General features: G+C 39.3%; 1 pseudogene; it reads left to right on the forward strand.

Moving 5' to 3' along the window:
• The first annotated feature begins 1144 nt into the window (after positions 1-1144).
• Positions 1145-3781, forward strand: LOC118851277 (annotated as a pseudogene).
• Positions 3782-10793: the final 7012 nt, after the last annotated feature.

A 10793-nucleotide genomic window follows, 5' to 3' on the forward strand; every position in this document is an offset into this window, starting at 1 on the left:
TTCAGTTATGTAACTTATTATAATAGGATCTTCGGAGACTTCAGAGACTATGCTTAATTGACTGGGCTGATAACGGTTTTTTACATGTGTTTAACAAGTTTAGCATATGGTTTAACATATCTTTAACATATTTTAACATATGTTTCCCCATTGTTGTCATTTTAATTGAAATCATTGTCAACATTAGACTTTTTATTTGCCCAGAGAAATCAATTTTAAAAGAAATATAATTCAAGAACTCTAAATCAATGATCCTACAAGGTCCTATTGAAAGAAGCCATAGAAGATTGTTCTCCATTCACTATAAATAAAATCTATAGTGTCCAATTTAATAAATATTTATTTCAGAAATCATAAAATTAATAGAGCTTGGCAATTTTGACAATGTTTGTTGGGGAGAGGGGAAAGGGAAGAATCAAGAAAATGCTGGGGCAGCTACATGGTGCAGCAGATACAGCACTGGCCCTGGAGTCAGGAGGACCTGAGTTCAAATCTGGCCTCAGACTCTTGACACTTACTAGCTGTGTGACCTTGGACAAGTCATTTAACTCCAATCGCCTTGCCTTCCCTTCTCCAAAAGAAAAGAAAATTCCAAGATATTTAGTTTGGGTGACTTCAAATGGGGTGGTACCATCAACAGATATGGGAAATTGAAGTAGTTGGGCCAGGTTTAAAGATGAAAAGGGTAACATTAATTTTAGACATGTTGAATTTGAGGTGTTTGTGGGACATCTAGTTTGAGACGCTCAACTGACAATTAGAGATATGGAAGTGGAGCTCAAAAGAGAAGGCAGGGTTGGAGATAGAAATTTGGGAGTCATCTGCAAAGAAGAGATAATTGATGCTGTGGTAGTGGATGAGATAGATAAAATTTTATAAATAGAGAAGAAAAAAAGGGCCAAGGGCAGAACCTTGGAGGAATGTCTACATAGGAAGTGGTGAGAGGAAAAGAAACAGATAGGGGATTCATAATTAACTGAACGACAGCACCCAAAGAGTGGTGATTAATAGATTGAGGTTAAATTGAAGGGGAATTTCTATCTGAAAATCCTAGGCTTTGCCCTAGAAAGCTTTTATCAATGATCTGGATGAAGACACAGATGGCATACTTATTAAGTGTTCAGATCACAGAAAGCTAGCTAACATGCAGAACAACAGCATTGAGATCCAGAGCAGCCTTTCTAACTACAAAGGGAAATAAACATATGTTGTTTTCTTCTTATACCTTGTAGACTCCACCTTCATTATTAGAATGCAAACTCTTTGAGGACAGAGACTGTTTTTACCTTTCTTTGTATCCTTAATGCTTAGCACAGTGCCTGGCACATAAAAACCATTTAATATGGACATTGACTTGACTTGATCTTCATATAGAGAGCATCACATTCAATGACTGCCCTAAAGAGTCTAAGAAACTCAATTGTCAAGTGATTGGTATTTCAATGAGCTCCCACTTCTGTCAAATCTTATAATTCCATAATCCTTTAGTATGGGTCAACACTCCCAAGAAACAATGTAGACTGGGAGTTACCAATATCCCACTGCCATCTGACCCAAAACATAGCTTTGCTCAGGGCAATAGTGTTGTAAAAGCAGATGAGGGAATTTCATTCAGGGAGCTCTTCAGTATTTACAGGAAGGGGTTCCTTTACCAGATCATTATTAACAACATTCCTGGCAGCTTCTCTATGGATGACACACTGAATGAAGCTGGTCTTGGCCTTCCACTTTCCAAATAAATAAAATGAAGTATACCCAGCTAGTAAGAAACCTCAGAGTGATAAACCTCATGTTCAGAGGAATAAGGAGTATCTCTCCAAACACGAATATGGAGAACTACCATCCTCCCTAAGGGCTGCAGATCTAGCTTGCTGTCTTGATGTAAATAAAAACAAATGTTCAATGTTTTCATGATGCAAGGCTGTCCAAAATGGGCCCGCAGGCCGCATGCACCCGCAGTGCAATTTATGCAGTCACCCTACAAGCACAGAAATTTACAAAAATGCTTTAGTAAAGGAAGCCGAGTTACCATAGAGCTCTCACTAAAATGGCAAATCAAAATATATTGTCTATTGTTTCAATAAAAACCTAAGGTTGGACAGCCCTTAAGAGCCTAGGAGACTTAGTCAAGATATTGTGACATAATTAGAAATTAGAAATAACCAGATCAATCCTTCTACAAGGAGGATGGGTTAGAGATTCTGTACAGTCAGTCAACAAGCATTTATTAAGTACTTACTATGTGCCAGGTACTCTGGGGATACAAAGAAAGGCAAAAACATAGTCTCTACACTCAAGACGTTTACATTTTAATAGGCAAGACAATATATAAATAACCAGGTCCATATAAGATATATACAGTGGCATGTATTATCAATATCAAATTGCTTGCCTTCTCAAGGAGGGGGAAGGGGCAGAAGGCGGAGGAAGAATTTGGAGCTCAAAATTTTTTAAAAAGAGTTTTTTTAACATGTAACTGAGTAACATTTAATGAAATAAATACAAATACATTTTTAAAAGATATATACAGTGACTTTGCATATTGTTACAATTGGTATTGTTTTCCTTTTTTTGTTTAAATTGGGAGAAATGGAAAGAAAATAAATGCTTGCTAATTGAAAAATAAACACAAAAACATTTAAATTACGCAGTGTAAATTGAAAGTTATCTCAGAAGAAAGGCATTAGCAAAGGGAGAAGGGGCTGGGACAGGTGGTGCCTAGGTGAACTGGAGTCTCTGTACTTTTGCTGTATTTTCTGCTTTCTTCCTTGAGCTCAGACCAATGAGATGCTTTCAACCCTGGCACTTACCTCAAGAGCTTCTGAGTGATATGCCAGCTGTTCGGGAGAAGTGGTTTCCACACTAGCATTACTTGTCAGAGGAGGAGAAATACCGCCCATCCCTATTAGGAGGTTGGTACAATTAACAAGGACTTTGAAAATCCAAGCCATGCCCTGGTTGGTCAGGAAATCTGGGCCTTCCCAGTCACTCGGACAGTGCAGGTCTGAGATGCAGGTGAAATATTAATTTCCACAAGCCCACAAAGTCCCACACAGCTGTCTTCACCTCCCAGGAAAGTGGGATGAGTGTGACAAGTTACAGTTTTTGATGTCTGTATTCACTAATGTGCACTTAGGCATCTTTTTCCATCTGAAGCATTTCCCATAAATAAATTTCTGTCCTTTTCCTGATACTTATTTTGTACAGTGAAAACCTTTCTATAAGGAACCCTGGATGTAAGCTTCATTTTAGAGATATTCCCGGAATTATTTGGAATAAGGACACACCAAATCCGAGTTGGAGCTGAGCCCTCTGCTTTGCTTCCCTCAGCATGAACCCAGTCTTTAAGAATCCAGAACCAGAGCCCCTTGGAGATCAGAGGTGGTGGGAGGCCTGGTCTCATTAAGATAGAGCAAAACCAGAGGCTATCTGTAGGCAGAAGGAGAACAGCCAATAGAAAGGGAGAGATTTAAGATGAGAAAAAGGAGAGCATGATGGATGGAGCAAAGTCCCAGAAGTGACAGGAGAGGAGGGGATCATTGATTAAAATGGCCTGCTTTTTAATTTTGTGGCTCAATTGATTGCTCTTGCAAATGTAGCACATCTTTGCTTTGTGTTAAATAAACAGTTGCAAGATGCTCTGTGGCCACGTGTGTCAGAGCCCAGCCATAGGGCATGTGGGATGAGGCTGACCTGTCACTGTCACAGATACCAGCAGAGGGATCCCGAGTCTGAGCTGATCCTCCCTCTTACACCTCCACCCCCACCCAATAAGTGGTAGCTAAGGAATCCCACAGGAAAAGACAAATTTATTACTGTACAACATTACCAGAAGGTCTTACTAAATACAGGAAAGATGGTAGTTGGGAGAAAGAAACCAAAGTATCAGATCTAGGGGACAAACAATGAGTGTAAAGCAAATATCAGTCTGGATGAATGTTCTTCTAAGGGCAAAGTACCATGTCATATACAAATCAATGACTCTTCACCTCCCCAGTCCTGACAAGCATCCCAAGACAAAACATCCCACTTTACCTGCCCCATTCAAACAAAGGCCACACTCATTAAAGCCACTAGAGAGCAGAAAATCCTGCCTTGATTACCATTACACATGGATATGATAATATCACTGATGATGATAATAATAGCTAGCATGTATATTGCCAAGGTTTGCAAAGCACTTTACAAATATAATCTCGTTGCATCCTTACAACAACCCTGGGGGGTAGGTGCTGTTATCAGTCACACAGCCAAAAAGTGTCTGAGGCTGGGTTTGAACTCAGTTTTTGCTACTGAGCCCTCTATCCACTGCACTCCCTTCATTACAGACTCAAGAAGTGTCTGGAAATTAGCGGAGAATCTTAGAAAGTTGCCCAAGTCTCAAAGACAGGAACTTGGACCTATCTATGATAACATAGTATCAGAAGTGGTATTTCAACCAAGGCCCAGCACTTTCTTCACTATGCCATGATACCTCTCTGAGATGAAGAACTCCTAGCATCAATATTATCTGTATACCATAGTATACAGATACTAATATCTATCTACTAATAAAAATCATTTCTGGGCAAGTTCATTTGTCAGGAACATTTCTTATCCTTCCTCATAGGAATTTTTTTTTTGCTTCAGAAGCATTACGGTTGCACAAATGCCAAGCTTTCTTTTTAATAAATGGCTTTTTTCATCTGCTGTATCACCCAAATGAATTCACTCTCTGTGATAATTAGCAAGGTTTGCATAACAGGTATAATTTCTTAATAATAAAGCCAGGCCATTACTGATTTTTCTTAATGAAGTATTTTGTTTGTGGAAATAAACAGCAGGCATTAACCAAAGACAGTTGGAAACCAATGGTATTAGTCTCTGATCATAACCTCTTTGCTACTCTATTGAAAGCAATCATAATTCTGGCCCGATAAAAACATTAGGAGATTAATAAAAGTCATTTGCTCAAGTAAGGCTCATTCTCTCTTAGTGTTGTATTTATCAAATAAGAAGAATTACTTTAGTACACAGGCAACAGTGCAATTGTGACAAGGTACTTGAAAAATCAGTCTGATACTCATTTTGGATTTCCATTTATAGACAGTTTATAAGCCATGTTGTCATCAATTTAAAAATAAGCTTTTACACACTTGTAAGTACTTTATTCTCCAGAAGAGGTCAATTATATACATTTGATGGCAGCTGCTGTTAGATCAGACCCTTCACCTAAAACAGGAAGAAGGTCAGACAGAGCTAGAGTTATTCATGAATATATAGGAGGATGGTAGTTAGATGGTACAGTGGATTGAGTGCTGGGCCTGGAGTCAGGAAGACCTGAGTTCAAATTTGGCTTCAGGCACTCGCTAGCTGTATGACCTTGGGCAAGTCACTTAACCCTTTTGCCTCAGTTTCCTTATATGTAAAATGAGCTAGAGAAGGAAATAGCAAACTACTCTAGTATCTTTGCCAAGAAAACCTCAAATAGTTGGTGGTGACTGGAATGACTGAACAACAACCATAAAAATATTGAAAGGACAGCACCAACTGCAAAGGAATTCTACCAATCCCTGTGCTTAACTTTAGCTACATACCCTAGATTGGTGGATTTGTAAGAGGACCTAAGTCCCTATTTTTGTCTCAGCATAAAACCTCACAGCCCCTAAACTCTGCAGGCCAGGTGGAATGTTAAGCAATTGATGTCTGACTAGAGCTAACCTTTTAGGATCAATTAAATGCTTTTTCTCATTTCCACAGAGCCATAAAAATATAGGAATTTATCAAGTATGTGTAAAGTAGACCTAGGAATGTACATCTCTCTGTAAGTTTGTCCATGTGGCTTATGTATTATTCACTAAATTCTGTAGTTAGCCGATAGTAGATGGGGTTATCTCTATTTCTTGAAATGCTCAAAATGAGTATCATATCGGCCTACTGACGTTTGAATTCTTATGTTACCTCTCTTTAGTGAAGATCAGTCCTGTTGACAGATCTATACAGCTAAAGGAAGCAATTATGCATTCCTAAAATCAGATCAGGAGAGTCGATCAGATAATTTCAGAAAGAATCAATTCACCACTGCCTGAAGTATTCCAGTTGGCCATCTAAACAGTTTCACTAGATGACTTGTTAGTTTATATCAGTGATCTAGATTTCACCTGACTTCAAATCAATAGATAAAGTTTTGCTGAGCATCCATTCTGTATGGGGCATGGACTGGGACAGATTAGAAAACTCTCTATCCTATAATTATTGTTGGTCAGTTGTGTCCAACTCTTCATGACCTGGTAGGCCCTACTGTCCATGGGGTTTTCTTGACAAAGTGCTGGAGTGGTTTACCATTTCCTTCTCCAGTGGATTAAGAGGTGGTTACTTGCTCAGGGTCACACCGCTAGTAAGTGTCAGAGGATGGATTTGAACTCAGGTCCTCCTGACTCCAGGCCCAGTGCTCCATCCACTGAGCCATCTAGCTACCCTAGAATTATATAATCTCAAATGGCATCTTAAAAAATTAAAAAGTATGATAATACTGTAGGAAGAACGCTACATTTTGGAGTCTAAAGAACAGATGTGGGGCTAGTTACTAGATACATGAGCTTTGGAAAGTCCCTCTCCCTCTCCAGGCCTCATCCACATAAAATGATGGGGTTAGAAATTGCAATTATCCAAATAGAGTGACTAAACTGTCCATACCCTTTGGTACAGGGATACCAATACCAGGCATGTTTGCAAAACAGATCAAAGACAGAAACAAAGGTCTGATGCATACCACAATATTCATCTCAACATCTTTTGTCGTAGCAAAGAACTAGAAACAAGGTGGATGACAATCAATTGAGAGATGATCAAATGAGACATATAGATGTAATGGAATATTATTGTACATTAAGAAATGATGAATCTGAGAAACTCAGAGGAACATAGGAAGATTTTTATCAACTGATACAAAGCAGAAGCACCAGAAGAATGTTCTCAGTGACTAGAGCAGGGGTTCTTAAACTTTTGGAGGGTCATGGACCCCTTTTGAAGACCCCTTTAGACCACTTCTCAGAGTGCTGGAGTAAAATAATTAAGGAAATGCTAAATTATAGTTAGATGTTAATGAAAATAAGGATGTGATGCTTTTCCTATCCAAGTTCATGGACCCCTGAAATCTATCATCTATGGGTCATGGGTCTGTGAACCCTACAAAAATCAGAAATAGTCTCAGGGTCTAGGAAAGCAGAATGTTGTATACGCTTTTCAAGAGTAGTCACACTACAGTTTTTTTTTGCTTAACTATCTTTCATTGTTATAAGACCCAATGTATACCACGTGTATTCATAGCAATATTAATTTGGGGGAAGGGAGGGATATGTGCAAAATGACCAGTGTATAAAAAAGGCATCAATAAAAGTTTTTAAAAGAAAAGAAAGGAAGGAATTAGACCAGATGAACCCTAATATACCTTCCAGCTCTCTGGTTAAGTTGTTAATACTCACTGATTATCAAACTCTAATAATAATTATATGTATTCAGTCCATGAAGCCTATGATCACCCAGTTATAATAGGAACTGAACTCCTAAAAGGGAGGAAGTCTTTTGTTTTTGTCTTTGTAAGCTCAGCTCCTAGCACATGACAAAAACTCAATAGAAGCTTGTGGGATTGAACTGAATGAGGGAAATATCAAAGATGGTTGCAACAAAGACACTGAGTGTGAGGAGTAAGACTGTGCTAAGAATTCTGAGAGGCATTTTAACTCAACCACAACTTTGAATGGCAACACCTCCCAAGGGGAATGAAATTAATTGTAGAAGGAAGACATATAACAGATGTAATTTTATTTCCCACATCTTTCTTGTGTATTACTCCTCTCAGAGCCCAAGGAGAGATAGAGAAAGTCTTTGGTCTTCTAATTTTCACTGGTTATATAGAGGATAATAGACTAACCCTACCTCAGAGAACAGACTGACCTTAAAGACAGTCGTGGTGATGCAGAACTAGCTAGGGGATTGGGACAGATCCTACCAAAGATCTTTACACTGAATTTTTCAAGTTGTTGATCAAAGCTACTTGTCAGGTAACCACTGCTCCCCTTTCTGTTGGAAGAACAGCACAAGGAATCATAGACATGCAATGCAGAGACAGAGGCTCCTGGGGACAATTAGACCAAAAGTAAGGACTGTTCACTGGAAGAATTGGCTGGGTCCTCCTCCCAAGATTTCCTAGGGAACAGAGATTCTGTCACACACACACACACACACACACACACACACACACACACACACCCATCTGCTTCCATCTAATTCTTGTTTTTCCCATGTGCCTAGCCAGCAAATAGACAGGGAAGACACATGGGACACAGCATGAATCAATGCTGTATCTTTGCTGATTATCCTTCCCATGTTGTGGCAAAGGAAACTTCTTTTTTCTCAAGACAAGGAATGAGACATATGAGACATAATTTTTAATATGTCCAATGTGAAGACTTGTTTTTACTTGACTGTATATGTTTGTTATAAAGTATTTTTCCTTTTTTTACATGGGGGAGGGAATTGAGAGGGAGAGAAAATAAAGGTTTGTTCATTGAAAAAAAAACTTCCTCTTTTAACTGTTAGATGATCTACTGTATATGTGTCTTATTTTGTTCCGGTCCCAAAACTGAACCACCAAATTGTCCTGAGACAGGCCTGGATCATAACCAATCCAGGAGGGAAATCAAAATTACTAAGGGTTTATAAACTTATTTTGGATTTTGCCAGTGCATACTGGCTGGGGGTTAAGAGCCATACACTTAATGAAAGTGAGAGTTTATTAATTTGCTTCATTAGTTGATCACTGTGGTGGGGGGGGGGGGGCGGAGGGAGAGAGACAGAGACAGAGAAAGAAATCCCTTGGAAGAGACTTCTAGTATACTTGAGCCAGAATGGTGCAAACACAAGGCAAGCAGACATTATTTTTTCCTTTCTCTTACGATACAGAATTTCCTAGATTTAAAAGGAAAGCCCAGTAGTAGAGAGACTTGCTAGGCAGAGGGAATAAGTGTCCCAGAGTCGAACCAACAAGGTCCCTGGGTTCAGCGTGGCCTGCTAAGCTTACCAGTGCCATCTGGAGGTTAAACTTGGTTTTTTGGGTGCCAAGAACATTCATAAATGAATAGCCACTAATTATTGACTAACTCAGAAGGAGCATGGTATGATGGAAAGAAGGTTAAATTTGTAGTCTAAGTTTCTAGGTTCAAATCTTCAAAAATGATGACTACTTAGGTTCTCTAGGTCTTAGATACTGTACTCATAAAATAAAAGGGTTGGACTACATGATCTCTAATCAATCATTGATCAAGCAACAAGCATGTATTAAGCACCTATTGTATACTACAAGCACTAATCTAGGCTCTGGGGATACAATAAGAAAAGCAAAATAATCCCTGCCCCCTAGAAGCCTGTTGCGACAATCCGGCTAGCAGCTGCTGTGGGGGTGTAAAACCAACAACAACCAGCTCACAGAACGCTGCAAGCCCAGGTGTTTTTGATCTGCTTTACTAAGGAAGGAAACGTTAAGGGGTTAACAATCTCAATTTAATCCAGCATACAAATATCATTCACTTAGTTCAGGGGAAAAAGCCAGCAACCTGAACTTCAGAGCAAATACAAACAAATTACAAACATACATTTGTAAACAGACCAAATACAATTCATAGTTATCAACATCTGGGTTCAGCCAGGAGCTCGAGGACAGCTGGCCCAGAGTCACACATCACTACTACTGTAGCTCAGAGTTCCGAAAAAAGAAAGCCAACCCCTGGTTTTATATCTTGTTCAGGGTCAAAGGTGAGTCACACATGCGACTCACCCACGTGACCTAAAATCGTCACAAAAATGTGACTTAAACCCATGTGGTCTAAAAGCCTCTGACGTCATAAACATGTCACTCAAACCCATGTAAACTAGGCTTTCCCTTGAGGCAAGGAGGTCATCAAAGACTCCTAATTTAATCAAGGAAACAAAGGCCAAACTCTTCAAGGGCACTTGGTTGAATAAGTGCTAAGAGCACATCTTGATTCCTAATACAGAGCCACAGGCACATATATAGGTGTAACCCGGGCTTTTCTGGGTATGCTCAGTTCTAATGTGGAGCTGCCTTCGAGAGGGGCATGCTTAGCTAGGTTACATAGATATAAATAAAATAAAAGCATAATAAATATGAGGTAACGGGGGATGGGAAGATGCTAGCAGCTGGGAAGGACTAGGAAATGCTTCACATATGAGAGAAATGATTATTATTGATTTGGGGAGATCCAGAGTTTCCCCTTTTTCTAAATCCTGATTTCAAAAATTCAGTCTCTGAAGGCCATTGCAGATGAGAATGGATTAACTTTCTTCAAAATCTTGTTCAGACCCCACCCACTTAGGGATTTGGGGAGATTTGGGGAGACCCACCCAGTTAGGGAAGCCCGTTGTGTTCTACTCAGGTTTGAATGGGGATAAATTCTTTGAATGGATTGCCCAAGACTGGGCCATTTAGAAGTAAACAGACACAATCAAAGTTAAAATAGGTCAGGCCCCTCACTGTAATAGTCATCCTCTAATGTTAACCAATCAGAGTTGATTGCTGACCTCAGTAAGACACCTCTTCCAAGGGCATATAAACTGTGAACCCACCACCGTGAGGGTCTTTGGCATTCAAGAGTACCCCTGACCTCTTTTATTAATAACATATTAGCCTTATTAATAAAATGATTAACTTACCCAGGAATTATCTCTCAAACTTTTTAAACATCACACGTAGAGCCACAGAGGAAACTAGGGATTCTGAGATCATTTTCAGCTCT

This window comes from Trichosurus vulpecula, chromosome 5 (genome assembly GCF_011100635.1).
Source record: "Trichosurus vulpecula isolate mTriVul1 chromosome 5, mTriVul1.pri, whole genome shotgun sequence".
NCBI classification, from domain to species: Eukaryota; Metazoa; Chordata; class Mammalia; order Diprotodontia; family Phalangeridae; genus Trichosurus; species Trichosurus vulpecula.